Genomic DNA, 16,208 nt, shown 5'->3' with positions numbered 1-16,208 from the left:
TGGGTTCATTTATTCTTTTAGAAATTAACATATAACTCAGATTATTGTGTCAACAGCGCATTCTAAATGCGGCTGTTTCAGACTGGCTTGATTGGGCTGGATAGCTGGGTCCCAAGGAAAGCCCAAGGTGGAATCTAGAAAAACAAGTTAAACCAATGTGAATAAATTGAGAACTTATCATTTTTGCCAATCTTAGCTCCTCTGTATGAGATAAGGAGGTATGAATGAGGTGTTGCATCTACTTATAAATAATGAATAAGAGACATTTTAAGAATGTTAGTTTCCCTAATCTTCCAAGAAACATTGACATATTTACTGAGTTTTTCTTTTAAGTAACAAGATCTTTGTTCTTTGTCCCTGCAGTACTTTGTTTCACGTCTTTTTCTTTATTTGTTTCTAGTGATTCAGTTATCTGCTTGTAGAAGATGTGTTAATCTTTTGTTAGGAAAGAGATTCCCTAGCTTTGTGCATAGACGGTGGACTAAGGATTTTTTTCCCCCAAGGTCTCAGGTGACAGGAATAAAAAGGTTTCTTTTGGGCATTGTGCTGCTCTTAAGTAATGCTGTAGGTTGAAGTTCCAGGAAGATCTTACTATGGTGACTAAACAATTAGTAATTTTAGTAGTAGTGATCATGATAGAAATAGATTATAACTGTAGGTTTGGGGGTTAAGTTAAAATAATTTAAACATGCATTTTATATTATTCAGTGTTTGTGGTGAGTATTGTCCTAAGATAGTACAATAAAATCCATCATACTTGATTTGATTCGATCCAGTAGCAATTGGACAAATGAGAATATTGGTCACAGAAAAGAATCACAAAGTATCATTTATATGTATCTAAAATTTTTATTTGAAGTGAAAAGCTAATCTTTTGACTTAGAATGAGGCTTTTCCCCCTGACATGATTTGCAGATTGGGGTTTCACGTATTATTGCTTTCATAAACTATACCTCTATTGCCTCATACGTAAGTGCCAGGTTCATTTTCTTTAATAAGGTGTCTGGATTTAAAGACAATTGTAAAATTGTAAAACAATCGGGGTACTAAATCTTTTAAGGCTTTAATGATTATTTCCTCCTAATCTTTTCAAGTTGTCTCATCCATATCTACATGTCTACATTATGTGTGCATTATTTTCAGCAAATATTTTCAGGAGGAAAAACTTTTCCACAGGATCACTTTTACTTTTTTTTTTTTTTTTGCAGTCACATTTAATCAGCTTATAAAGTACTTAATTTGTATTGCGTAATTACAATACCTAGTGTAACTGGGATAAACCGATTTTCAAACAAGCACAACTCTTGTCTGATCCCTCCAGACAAAAAGATACAAGGTGGCTTAACAGGAAGAAGTCCTAGAGAGGAAAAAGCCTTTGGGAATAACCCAAAATGGAGACTTAGAATGAATTTCATCCTCTCCTGACCCTCAAAAAATTACTCTCTCAGTGAAAAGGAGGGATAGAAAAATCTGCCCAGAAGCAAAGAAAGATGACAAAGAAGAAGCTTCTCATCTCCATCTGGACTCTGGATGGAAAAAAAAAAAAAAGAAGTAATCACAGTACCAAACTTATGTGGGTTTGAACTGCCAGAGACTCTGCAGAGATAAAACCATACTGAACACGCTCTACAATCTAAATTGCAAAACAAACGAGAAAGTAAAGTTGAGGAGAGGTAGATAGTGCAGCAGTAGATAGAGGTAAAAGCCTGGCTGGAGAATTTGAACTTTATTATATATCCAACGGATTATTATCATACAAATGGTTTACTTGCTGTAAGAGTTATTCGTTTGTTTTAATCAAAGCTGATTCCTAATGTGACTTTTTGCTTACAAACTCAAACATTTGAAGGATAATAACACTTTAAAAAATTCTACTTATAGCCAAGATTTTGAATTTATTATTTAAATGTTTTGTATTACTGAGCATCAATGGGGCAAGCTTTTCTTCTTCTATTCACTAATAAAATATCAGCTAGGTTCCAGAAACTGGGTATGATACTTTACAATTATGCATATTTCCATATTTAACTAATTTGATTCTTACATGGGTGTTATTATTACAAAGCACAGCAATTTTATCAGTAAAGAAACTAAAGCTCCTATAAAATAAGCAAGATGAGTGGTCAGGGAACTGTGGCTCAGAAAACCTGAGTGACAGGCCCAAGGTCAGGTGGCTTCTGAGTAGAAGAATTGAATTGTTCTCATGGTCAGTGTTCTTGCTGCTGAACAATGCTCTCTTTCTTTGCAGGAAAATTTTCTTCCAGGTTTCTCTTCTTTTCCTGATAAAAAATATGGAAGAAAACAAAGAATACCAATTGACATTTCACTGTGTAAAATTATTAAATATATGAATCAATTTAAATGCTGTGTGCTTGAATAATTAATAGTAAAAAATATCAAAACATAGTGAAATTTGACTTAATCTAAGTCTCTTTGATTGGAATTAACATTTTAAACATCTAGCATTTTTCCTATACCATTTATTTGGTACTACTTCTTCTGGCCTTACTATTTATTATATTCTACTTTATTTTGTATATTTATATACCTAGAAGTAAAAAAATAAGATTTCCTTCTAATTTGGGCACTATGAGTCATTTTTTATTTCTATGTTAATGAAATGGCAATGTTGATGGTTTCTATGTGTTAGTATATAAGAAACACAATTTATCAGTATTATTACTTATTGTATATTATTGGTGTTATTTTATTATTATTTAAGTTTCAATGATAAACTGAGAATTAAGTTATATATTTTTATAAAAATCTCACAATGTACAAAGGATTTGTTTTTTCAGGTAAGACAGAGAAATGGATGTTAGTCACCGTAGCTTTATAAAAAGGAAGTGTAAGAATCAGTATAGTGTGTATTTAGGTCACTACTCTTTGATTCTCTTTCCTAAATTATTTCGTATTTCATTTTTATCAGTGAAAATGTAAAAAAGTTACTAACAATGATAAAACCTTGAAAAACAAAATCTGTGCCATTTGGAAAAATTTTGAATGTTGAATGTTAAAAGATTACAGTGAAATATACCTCTTATTTTTGCACATCCTTAACTTGACAACTTATCCTCGAATGTTTTGAATAGCTGTAATTATAAACTTAGCATGTGTTCAGTATATACTTTTTTGGTTTCTCTTTTAAGTTTCATTTCTGCTCAGACTTCCTCTTAGTATCTATTCTGTCATTGTTCCTGTATATTTCAGCTCATCATATGATCCTTTCTTCTTTTGCTCACATTGGTTTAGCATTTGAGTCTGAATAGTAGTGAAAAGTAGATTAAATACTAGTTTTCTGGAGGCCTGGAACTTCTAAGTATCTCAAAACTGCAAACTTCAACCTTTAAACAAAACCCTAAGACTTGGACTGGGTGTGTCTACTGAGCATGGTATCCTTCTTCACTTCACTTACTCATTTTAGCTGAGCAGTAATACATAAAAGAAACATACATTAAATATTGAACATTTTAAATTTTCTTATACATAAAATAAATACACATCCAATATTGAACATTTATTTTCTTTCATTTCCATTTTAAATGAAGAAATAACTCTCCTTACTTTTGCCTCTCATCCTCTGATTTTCTCCCTCTTTTCCTCCAGCCATTCACTATACTATTTATTGTCTCTTCAATATCAGAAACATGTCTCTATGCCTTTATTCAGACACTTCCTTATCTCTGGAACTTCTGTCTGATTCTTGCTTGCCTAGAAAATAAATCATTCAAAATCCATTTCCAGTGCCTACTTTAAAGGATGAAACTTTCCGGATCCCCTCAGACCCAATGGATTCCTTCTTTATCTTATACATCTCAAAACCTTTTATGTAGATCTGTCATAGGGCATTTCTCAAGCATCACTTGTGCTTTTTTACTCACAAACTATGAGTTCTTTGAGGATAAATATTGTGCTTTGCTTGTGGTTGTCCCTGGAACAGTGCCTTGCACATAGTGGGCAACAAATCATTTTTTAAAATTACATTGATTCTTTCAGCTGAAGGACAACAAAGAACTCCATTTGCTGTGAGAAACTTAAATGAGGATTCTGCTGTATCTCAAACTGTCATTTTGAAAAGCAGGGCACTTCTTCTGTCTAAGAACAGGGATGTATTTAGCAATTAGTGTGGTACAAAAATAATAACGGTGAAAATATTTTAGTTAAATATAGTAGCTGCTTAGAGCTGAAAGAAAATATTCCTAGCTATTCTGAGGTTATGCAGCTTATTTTCTAGATAGATCCTACCATTGTCTGTTCCCATTATTGGATTATGCAGACTTCCATTTTTCTTATACTTTTCTTCAAGAACACATTGCATCTTCATTCAGTGTATTTTTTTCTCAGTATCTGCAAAACCTACCACTCATTTATGCATTCTACAAGAAGTTTTAAATACCTAAACTATGCTGGATAACTAGTAATTATGAACTTGATTAAGACTTCCCATCATTGCCTTCAACCTAAAATATTATAAAATAACTGTAATGAAATGTACACTATAGGGATTACAAGAGGCATTCCAAATGCAATAGAAATGTTGGACTGGGATTGCGGGCATGATTGCGCCTGGCTGATTTTTGTGTTTTTGGTGGAGATGGGGTTTTACCATGTTGGCTGGCCTTGTCTCGAGCTCCTGACTTCGGGTGGTGTGCCCACCTCGGCCTCCCGGGTTGCTGGGATTGCAGGTGTGAGCCACCATGCGCAGCCAATTCATTCCTTTTTAGTGGCTGTGTAGTATTCCATCATATATATATATATATATATATATATATATATATATACACACACACACACACATACACACACACATACATACACACACACACATACATACACACCACACCAACTATTCTCTGTTATGGATGGTTAGTTCATTTGACTATTTCAGTTTCTTTGTGGTTGATTCTGGAAAGAAATTGCTGAAAAGTCATATAAATTGTGTGTTTTAATGTCACATTGCCTTTCCAAAATGCTACACAAATATATACTCCTACCAGTATGTAAAAAAAAAAGAAAAGAAATGTTGGACTGTGCAAGAGATAGAGAGATTCTACTTCAACTGACAATATTTCCTCATTATTTTCATAAAGTGAGAGAATTCTGTCACTTTAGTTGCTAGTTTTGTGTTTCTTTTATAGTAATTAATGGCTTCCTCGTCTCTGATGAATACTAACATTGCTTTTTGGGATATGGATTCTATGAGAAATCTGTATAGTTCTATCCTAAGGTAGTTGTTCAGAGATTTTCATCTAATTGCATACATTTTTTTTCTACTCCCTGTTCTACCAAATTTGCTACAAAAAGTTCCACTGAGGTATCTGGGTATTTATTCAAGAGAATGGATATGTAATCCTAGACATACAATGTTGTTTTGAAGGGTAGTCATGAGCATCTCTGGAGTTTCTGTTATTCCATATAATGTGTCCACTTCTAGTTGATTCACTTGCAAGGCTTCTTTCACGTACATTGCAGAACACCAACATGTTTTATTTTCCTTCTACTTCTCTGGCTGCTCCCATTCAGTCTACTTTTCTGGTTCTTCATAATTTTCTTGTGTGTGGCAAATTTTGAAGTTGCCCAGGATGTAGTCTGTGGATCACTCCCATTTTTAATGTAAATTTACTCCATGAGTAATCTCATCCTGGCTCAAGGGTTCCAATGCAACCTATGTGCTGATGATTCACAAATTAAATCTCCATTTTGTACCTCTGCCCTGAATGTCAGATTCATATCCACCTGGAGATGTGAAAGGCATCTTGAACTTTCCCAGTCTCAATTCCTGAACACCAACACATTGGCTCATCTCGCGGTTTTCCCCAATTTCAGGAAATAGTAGCTCTATTCATACACTTGTTCAAAGTGAAAACCTTAAAGTTATTCTGTTTCTTGTTCCTTATAGCCAATCCTTTAGAAAATCCTGTTGACTTTTCCTTCAAAATAAATTGAGAATTTTATTTCTCACCATCTTCTTGTTACCACCCTGGTCAAAGCCACTATCATCTCTTGAGTAGATGATTTTCCATAGTTTTCTAACCCGTGTTCTATTTTAATTCTTGTTCTAGTTTAATCTTTCTCCATTGTAGCAGTGAGGATACTCTTTTTAAAACAGTCAAAACAATGTCACTCCTCTGTTCAAGTCTTATCATGATTGCCCAGGCCACTTATGGTAACAGCCAGGTAGATCCTTACCAAGGCATCAAAGGTTGCCACTGTTTCTTCCACTCAAGTCACTCTGGCCTCCTGGCTCTTTTTCCAACACACCCAGCACACTACTGCCTCAAAACTTGTGGACTTCTCTCTGGCAGCAATGCTTTTCTCTAATATCAACACAGCCTGTTTCCTTCCCTGTATTGTGTCCTAACTCAGAGAGGGCATCTCTGACCATCTCATGCGTGAGGATAATACTTTAACCTCATTTGTGAAAAGTTACAGACAAAACTGTATGTATGTCAAGGTATGTTATGAAGATTAAATTGGATCAAATATGAAAAATATTATATATTATATAATAAATATAAGTTGTAGGTGCTTAATGGATGTTAGCTATTGTTAGACATTATATAAGGCTGAGATCATACCAGAAATGATTATGTAACCTTCTTGTATTTTATATGGCATCAATTACTGAGTAATTTTTTTCTATTACCGTCTGAATTGTGCAGTTGTTTTTCCCCTAAGTCAATGACCTATAGTCTAAAATCATTTGTGATATTACATTCTGTTAAACAGAAGAAAATTCCTACTGGGCCAGTGAAGATTTTTCCTGTTAAACACTTCATTTTTTCATATTGACCGTGTAACTATCTGATCAGTTCTTGCTAGAAGGCTGTGAGGAGCACCACCAAAAGATTTAACCTCTTTTTTTTTTTTGGTTTAGAATGCTTTTACTTCCTCTATGATTAAAAGAAAGCAAAAGCATAAATCAGTCAAGATAAATCTATGTTAAAGGGCACACAGTGTATAAAGATACATTCTGTGACAATAACTATGTAAAGGGGAAGGCATGGAGATGTATAGGAGCAGGATGTTTACAACTGAAAGTAAGTTGGTATTGGTCAAACTAGGTTGTCATAAGTTTAAGATATTAATTTTAATCCCTAAGGTAACAACTAAGAAACTAACTAAAAATTATACAGAAATGAGAAATAAAAAATGTCTGAAATGGATGAAGTGAAGAACAAATAACATAAAACATACAGAAAATATATAGATAAATAGCAGAAGTGTGTCCCTCCTTCTCAGTAATTACTTTAAATGTAAATGTATTAAAATCCTCCAATTAAAAGGTAGGTGTTGCAGAAAAGATAAACAACATGATCTATCTACGTGCTGTCTACTGGAGACTTGCTCTAGATCTATAGACCAAAAAAGGTTGAAAGTAAAATGATAGAATAAGTTATTCCATGCAAGTGGTAACAAAAAGAGAACCAGAGTGACTTAATATTATGAGATCAAAGAGATTTTAAGGAAAAAAGGTTATGGGAGATAAAGAAGGCACTATATATATTGATAAGTAATATAATCCCTAAGGAATATATAACAATTATTAACACATGAATATCTAATAATAGATGCCAAAACATGTGAAGCAAAATTGACAAAACTAAAGGGAGAAATAGAGTTTACAATCATACTTAGGGACTTCAATACCTCACTTTCAATAATGGATATAGCAATGAGCAGAAGATCAGTGAAGAAATAGAAGATTTGAACAACACCATAAATCAATTGATTATATGAAATATATACAAAACACTCTACATAACAACAGAAAAATATGTATTCTCAAGTCCATATGAAACCTTTTTCAGGATAAACCATATGTTAGGCCTTAATCATTGCCAGTATAATTATAAACACAATCCTCTAACAAATATGGCTCTCATGCTTTCAGGCCCTGTTATCTCTTTAATCAGACAAATAAACAGAAAACACTACAAGTCTGGGTCCAGTTATCATAGGAGAGATTTCCTTTTGAAGATTCTACTCAGATAATCATTACTGTGGTGCATCATGGTGAAAAGTCACTCATGTTGGATTCACTTTGGGTTTAGGATTTGACTACATTGCATTGTAGACACATAAACTCCAAAATGTTGCTTACTTTGTCTTGAGCCTGTTTCTTCATCTTCATTGGTTATAGTTATACCTACCTTTTTAAATTTTTTGTCAGTATCAAAGATAATAAATAAAAGATTTCTATTGCAATAACTGGAATAGTGAAAATTCTCAATAAATGGTAGTTCTTAATGCCAGTTTTTGGAGTGGTGGAAGTGAAGAAAATAATAGGATCAGCTATAGGTAGTCTTACTGATAGTCCTGGGGTCAACTTACAACCTATGAAGCCATGTTAGGTTCTAAAGTCTATAACTTGCCTATGTGAAGACACAAGTGAAAATCCTTAGCAGCTCTGTAAAGTCTGATTTACCTGTATTTGCTTATAAAAATCTGTATGCAGTAATTTTATGAGTTTTGAAGTTTGAGAACAACTTACACAGACTGAAGAAACAAATTCAGCCTTTCAGGTTTTCAGACAACTGTCAATGCCTTAAGAAGTTTAAGAATAAAGGATTTATAGATTTTCTCAGAAAAATACTGGATATTCTGCAGTTAGTTTGAATTGTTTCTACCTACATGGTAGGGGTGGTTGGAGGTGAACCACGGTATCCAAATTTTTTTGTGGTTGTCCATCATAATTAGCTACTGGAGTTATTGTCTCCCTGCTTTTTTACTACCTCTATCAAAGCTAAGAACTCAGAACATAAGCTTGAAGTAGAATCTGAAACTGCATAAACTCAGAGATGGTTCCTATAGGTAAAATGAAATTGAGACATCCCACTGCCAGAATCATTGTTAAGGTACCATTGAAGCAGTCCACTGGGCACCATGCTCTTGAACTGGAGAAAAAGCTGCTCCTTGGTGATTAGGTCATCAAGTGAGACCTAAGTCTCACACCCTGGTGAGAAGAGGGTGTTTTCCAGACTGTCTTTATAGAGAACTGAGATTGCTTGACTATGACCTTGTTTCCATAACCTCCCTCACTAGAAACTCTTTCAGGGAGGGAAGGAGGGGGCGGTGTTCCTCTTTCCTTTCACCCTTCCCCCAGGCTACCCTTTTATGAGCCTTTATATCTTTTAGAACAACTCAAAATTCTCCCTGAACCTAGTGATTTTTTATGGGTATATGGGAAAGGGAAAGAGGGAACAATCAGTTGAACTACCCATTGATGACCCTGGAGAATGTTCAGGAAATGTCAATAAAAGGGAGATAAGGTATCAAAGAGAAGGGGCTAAGAGCCAGACCTAGTGCAGCCTTTCCCTGGGATAAGCCCTATCCTCATATACTCTTTCTATGTTCTGGGATTCTTTCTATGTTTAGCCTCAAAGATGCCATCTCCTCATGGCCAAAGAACACCTCATAGCAGTGGATGTAAGAAAGCATACTAGGGACAGGCACGGTGGCTCATGCCTGTAATCTCAGCACTCTAGGCGACCGAGGCCAGGGGGATCACAAGGTCAAGAGATCGAGACCATCCTGGCCAACACGGTGAACCCCGTCTCTACTAAAAATACAAAAATTAGCTGGGTTTGGTGGCGTGTGCCTGTAGTCCCAGCTACTCAGGAGGCTGAGGCAGGAGAATCGCTTGAACCTGGGAGGTGGAGGTTGCAGCGAGCCAAGATCTCTTCACTGTACTCCAGCCTGGTGACAGGGTGAGATTCTGTCTAATAAAAAAAAGAAAAAAAAAAAGCATACTAGGAGAATGGAGAACATTCAGAGCCACTTTAAGCTCAAAAGAGTTTGCTTCAGGAGCTCAAACAAAAAGGTTGGTAGAAGAACAGCCTGGAGCAGGGGGGCTGCACATCCAAGCAGATGGAAATGGGTAGTAGCAGGAGAAGGAGGAGGAAGGGAACCTGATGTTGCAGAGTGAAATGATGGTACGTGGTGAAATGTCGGCAGCCAGAGCAGGGCTGGGCTCATCTGAGTGAACCTGGTTCCCAGTCTTGTCAAAGGTAGGCAATCGTTAATTATCAGCTTGTGCTTATGATGCACCTTCTGAAGTCAAGATAGACGTAAATACGTGCATTGTTATTCAGACCTGATGTGTATTTGTGTAACAAATGTCCACTATGTCAATAAGCAACATTCATCATTTTAAAGCTTGAGATTGATTAATGTCAGGCACACACATACAAAAATACTCATGCTCCAAGGCTGTGTTATATAAGATAGTAGCCCCTAGTAACATCTGCACACTGAGCTCCTGAAATGCAGCTGGCTGGTGCAAAATGACGTGTTCTATAAGGTGTAAATAGACACTGAATTTTTAAAATGTAGCATGCATAGAAGAATGTAAAAATATCTCATTAATTTTTTAAATTAATTACATGTTGAAATACTAAAATTTTAGATACGTTAGGTTAAATAAATGAATTGTAAATCAGTTCAACCCTTCAGTTTATTTGTTTCATATGAACTACTATTAAGTTTAAAATCACACATGTGGCTCATACTGTATATATCTTGGACAGTTCTGCTCTTAAGCCTAATTCTGCCATTTATCCTGCATCTTTGTGGAAGTGAGTTAACTTCTCTGTATCTATGATTCCTGAACTTTAAAGTAATTGTGTTGTGAAGATGAAATTATTTGACATATGAATAGCACTTAGAAAATATCTGGAATATAAGACATTTGGCTATTATCTATCTATCTGTCTGTCTTTCTGGCCGCCTATCCATCTACCCATATAATTAACAGCTGTAGCAAATATTGTATATTACAGTAGCACCAAAGTGACATACAAAAATATTGACTATGATAAAGTGTTCTTATCAGAGGTTTTTTTCTTCCTTTCTTTATTTAGAAAAAAACATTTCAGTGAACTACAGTTACAAACCAGAGACAAACCCTAATAGTTGAATAAAGATGTGTTTCTGTACTTCTAGCCAACTCTTGTAACTATGAAAAACTTCTGAAGTGTTTTGCTGACAGTTGAAATAATAATTTAATATTTTTAGAAAACAATATCATAATCTTTTAGAATTCTGAACTCCCATAAAGCATCTTTATTTTTTGACTGCCAAGGCAAGAAATGCACAATGCAGGTAGGGCAAGTATTTTTGTATAAGTAGATAAATGTTGTTGGTTGTGTACTATGAATAAGAAGGAAATACATCAGAATTAGTGATTTGTTTAATTAGAAAGTGCAGCTTGTTCGTGTGTTTGCTTTTGCTAGTTTCTCATACTAAACTATTTTTTATTTTCTCAGAAGTGAACCTAAAATGTATAACATGCGAACACTTCTAAAGACAGGGAAAATCTGAAAGCTGTGATGAGACTGGAGGACTGTGATTAAAAAGAGAAAGAGGAAATAGAAAAATTATACTTGCTGTAATTTATGGGATTGCTAAGGCATCAAAAATATTGTATGTGATTCAAGAATTGCTTGTAAAAATAGCAATTCATTCACATAACCCCGGGATACATAAACAGGAGTAGAATAGTGGGAGAGTTCCCCTTTCATGTGATATGTATAGTTGTTCCAATGCTTTTCTCAGAACCGCTTCTAATTTTGGATTCCATAATTTAAAGTGAATGTGATGGATATAGAGGGAACAACAAAAATGATCAAAAGATTGGAAAATGAATGGTCTGAGAATAGAGGATTTCAACACAGAATTTTTTAAACCTGAAACAAAACCACAGTTTTTAACGTGAAAAAGGGATGAATGACAGCTTACCAGGATTGGAAATGACAAATGAGAGTGGGGCAATGAGCATAATACATGAGTAAAGACATTATCATTTGATAATCTCAGTTGAATCTCTGCGTGAGAATCCATCAGAGTACTTTCAGCCTTGTGTCATTTTAATTCATATTATTTGTTTGATATTTTTGGAGAAAGAGGGATATAGATCTCCTCTGACTGCATGTCCATAATACCATGTACATCTACCTAAAAGGGTGTTAAGCCGTCTGTGTTATGATTATTAATTTATGGGTGGGCCTGGCCAGCTCTTTAAGGATAGGAACTCATGTCTTATTTTTCTGTATCATCCCAGAACCTGGCAATACCCTTGACATACAGTAGTAGGCACTTAATAAATATGTGGTGCCTGAATGCAGGAATAAACGTAGGACAGTTTAATTTCATGACCGTTGGAGCCATTATCAAATAGTTCCTTAATAGCCCTTGAATTTAAGACTGAGGATGAGGTGGAATGAAAGTGCATAACTATAAGAGTTTTAGAATCAAACAATTCTATTTCTTGCATGGGCAAATTGCGCAGCCTTTCCGGGGCTCATCTTCTTACCTGTAAACTGGGTAGTGTGATATCTAAACTATAGAGTGATTGTAAACTTTTAATTTAAATGCAGTGATATACAAAAAGTAGTTAAGCGTCTGTCACAATGTAAGCACCACATTTATTCATTCATTCAACAGGTATTTATTACAACACAACAGGCACTGTCCTAAGTGTTAAGAATGTAACAGAGAATGAGGTCCTTACCATAATTGTAACATAAAGAGTCTTCAGATAAAACTACCTGCCCTTATTCTTCTGTCTCCAATTACCAAGAGGCCAATTTCTGGGGCTGCTGTTAGGGACCAGTAAACACCTATCTAATGTAAAGTGTTGGGACTGCAGGTGACTCTGTCCATTTATCTGAAATCTGAGGGATTAATGAAAACAGTGTGGTCTTGAGCCTGACTTGAGAATTTGAGTTCGTGCTTTAGAAGTCTCCCTGTGAACGCTGAGCTTCCACTGTTGAAAAGCCTTCCTGATTCCAAAAAGCTTCTACACTATTCTACCAGAAATTCCTAGCTTTGGTTTCAGCAAGAAAATTATTATAAAAATTTAACTTTGCCATTTCTACAATCTGCCATTTTTCTTAGAATTTAGATTTATTAAAGGAAGCTAAATATTTATTTGCTAAATGAAAACAGATTTCTTGACTGTGGTATATGTATCAGTGGTTTTGCTTTCACAACCCTTAGTTCCTTTGCAAATTCTGGGTCTGTTACCAGAATGGACCTTAATTTCTTTTTAATTTTTTTTCAACTGTGATCCCAGCAGGGACAAAGAAGCAAACTGAAACACATGATAACCCTCATCACTCAATCTGGAAAATTCAATAAGCCCAAGTTAAAAAGCTAAGAACCTAAAAAAACCCAACAAGTCCTCTAAACTAACAAGTTAGAAAAAGTAACAGGCCTAAAGGCAAGATGGTCCTATTCTTTATTTATTTTCATATCTTTCCTGGATTTCTTATTCATATGAGTCTATCTGGAGGGCTATCTCTGAATATTTTCTTCTTGCAGAGATTTTTCTTTCTCAATTTCAAGGAAAGAAGAGCTGTAAGAAGAAATGGTCACAGGCAGAAAAGAGAGAGGTTGCACTAAAAAAATGTGATCAAAGGCAGATTCTGATTTTCTAGCTCAATTAGAAAATTTAAGTTTGGTAACTTTGAAAGACTAATGAAGTCTAAGTTGAATAGCAGAAATAATATTATTTGCTAGGGAGCTTTGTGTCTCTATGGATTAGTGATTTCATTCGATGTGTAATACAGGATTTGAGACTGCCAGACGTTGAACATCAACAAAAGGGATTTGTTTTTTCCCCTTTCCTCCTGGAGATTCTCTTCTGTTCTGTTCTCTTCCTTTCTCTCTTTCTTTCTTTTATGAGATTCAGCTCTAGGGTGAGAGATATCCTGAGTCTTGACTGTTCTTTGATTGAAAGGAACCTGAAGAAGCTTCTTTCTTTCCTCCCTCCCTTCCTCCCTTCCTCCTTTCTTTCCTCTTTTCTTTCCTCCTTCCTTTCCTGCTTCCCTCCCTCCCTCCCTTTCTTCTTTCATTCCTTCCTTCCTTCTTTTTTTCTTGAGGAAGTTTCGCTCTTGTTGCCCAGGCTCGAGTGCAGTAGTGTGATCTTGGCTCACCGCAAACTTCACCTCCCTGGTTCAAGCAATTCTCCTGCCTCAGCCTCCCAAGTTGCTGGGATTACAGGTGCCCACCACCATGCCTAGCTAATTTTTGCATTTTTACTAGAGACAGGGTTTCACCTTGTTGACCGGGCTGGTCTCGAACTCCTGACCTCAGGTGATCCGCCCACCTCGGCCTCCCAAAGTGCTGGGATTACAGGCGTGAGCCATTGCCCCCAGCCGGAATTTCTTTCTTATTCAAGAAAATCTGGTTGATTGTAGGACCAGTTGTATATCTGAATCTGCCCCCCAAGTTAGGCCTAAGAAATGCTAGTGCAATTGGAATACTAGACCACGCATAGAAAATCCTCATCCGAATTATTAGGCAGGTGAGTACATATTTCTCCCTAAAAAATTTGAGACACAGGTTTGTTCTTTTGAACTTAGGCTGCAGATGTGCTAATATTATGGCTGACGTCTGACAGATGAAAAAATAGTCACTCCCAAATGGAAGGCACAGAGGGAAAGAAGTAAATGACCACGTGTCACTGCCAGTCACTGTTCTGGGAACTATGTGCTCACTGTTTCCTTAGCACTTCAAAACAACTGTATTAGGTGATTATAATTCCATTTTTTTGGTTAAAGCATTAGCATTCAAATAAGTTAGGTAATTTTCTAAAGGTCATACAGCCTTTTAAAAAGTGACACTGAAGGAATTTGATTGCAGGTCTGTCTGACCCAGAGTTAGGTTCATTCCTTTCCCTGCTAACACCTTCTCAGCATATATATATATATATATATATATATATATTCCAAGAATATATATATATTCCAAGATATAGATATATATTCCAAGATATAGATATATATATATTCCAAGATATGGATATATATATTCCAAGCATATATATGATGTTTTATATATATAATGTATGTATACATATATAATATTATATGTTATATATTATATATGTATATATGTTATGTATATATAAAACAGGTATATATATGTCCCTATATACACTGTCTTAGTTTCCTTCAAGACCATACGTATGTTTTGAATGTGGACTACATTTTACAGATTAAATGATGCGGGGAACCACAGAATTGAAGCTGAATGATTTAGGAAAGCAAATTCAAAGTTGAGTCAGAGAACCTTGAGTACCAAATCTAGGGAAACTCATCCAATTGAAGCTAAAATGAAACTGAAATTGGGGATCTTCAGCTTAAACAAAACAAATTTGCCTTTCCAAGGACCAACGTAACTAAAGAAAAAATCTTTGCCTTTGGAAGAGGCAGGATAAACCATCCAAAATGGAGTAAGACTCAAAGAGCTAGGATTAGTAGAAGGAAAAAAAGATTTTAAAAATAGTTCATAAAAAGATTGAGCAATCTATACATAGGTTGTACATGTTCCTGAATTTAAATTAGATGTTTTAAAATTAGCCAATCTCATGTGCTGTGCTGTGGTGGACATGGGACTGGAATTGTAGATAAGAGAAATTGCTAGAGGAGTATAAGCAAAAATGCCTGTGGATTCAAGACAATGGTCTTTGGGAGAGAACCCCAATAGCTTGGATAGTGGCATTGATAAATTACTCAGAGAAACGTTACTAAAATTTGGTTAGGGGATCATCAGTTGTCCCTTTGTCAAATCACACCCCCAGAGCTGGATGGAAAATAAACTTATCTTTATTAATGTGTTTTATTGGAAGTGAAGATGGGATCGTTAGATGGAGGCAGGAGAGGGAAACTGGAATTATTCAAGAGGAAATTTTTCTGGCTTAAGTTGGCCTTCCCAATACATTTACCTGTTCCAAAGCCGACCATGTGAAAACAAAGGGCACAGTCAAAACTGTCCAGAGCCATGCAGAAATGTTCAGAGATGCAAGGGGTGTGGTTGCCTATGTTAATGGTATTTAGGGCTTCCTGTCAGCTTAAGAAAAAGGAAGTGCAGAAGTGGGAATGTGTGTGTGCTAGTGTGTGAGTTTCTCACTGTATGTGTGTGTTTTGTTGTGTGTTTCCGGGAGAGGGAAGGGAGGCTGGGGGGAGGGTGCAGACATGAAGGAAGTGCAGTAGATGTGGCAGTTTAGTCTATCTTGGAATGAGTTTGTGATGCTTCCGTGGTGCTGAATATCGCTCTCCATTTCTTCAGGTCTGGGAATGATTGTCTTTAATTACCTGTTTGGTTTTACTCTCATATTTCTGGGATAGCACATCTGTTTTTAATTTTCTCTCAATTACAAAAGCAATATATATTGAATGAAGAAAATTTGGAAAATATAGAAG

Source organism: Pongo abelii, chromosome 1 (genome assembly GCF_028885655.2).
Source record: "Pongo abelii isolate AG06213 chromosome 1, NHGRI_mPonAbe1-v2.0_pri, whole genome shotgun sequence".
Lineage (NCBI taxonomy): Eukaryota > Metazoa > Chordata > Mammalia > Primates > Hominidae > Pongo > Pongo abelii.
The sequence above is the reverse complement of the archived record's forward strand: the minus strand, read 5'-3'. Positions refer to the sequence as shown.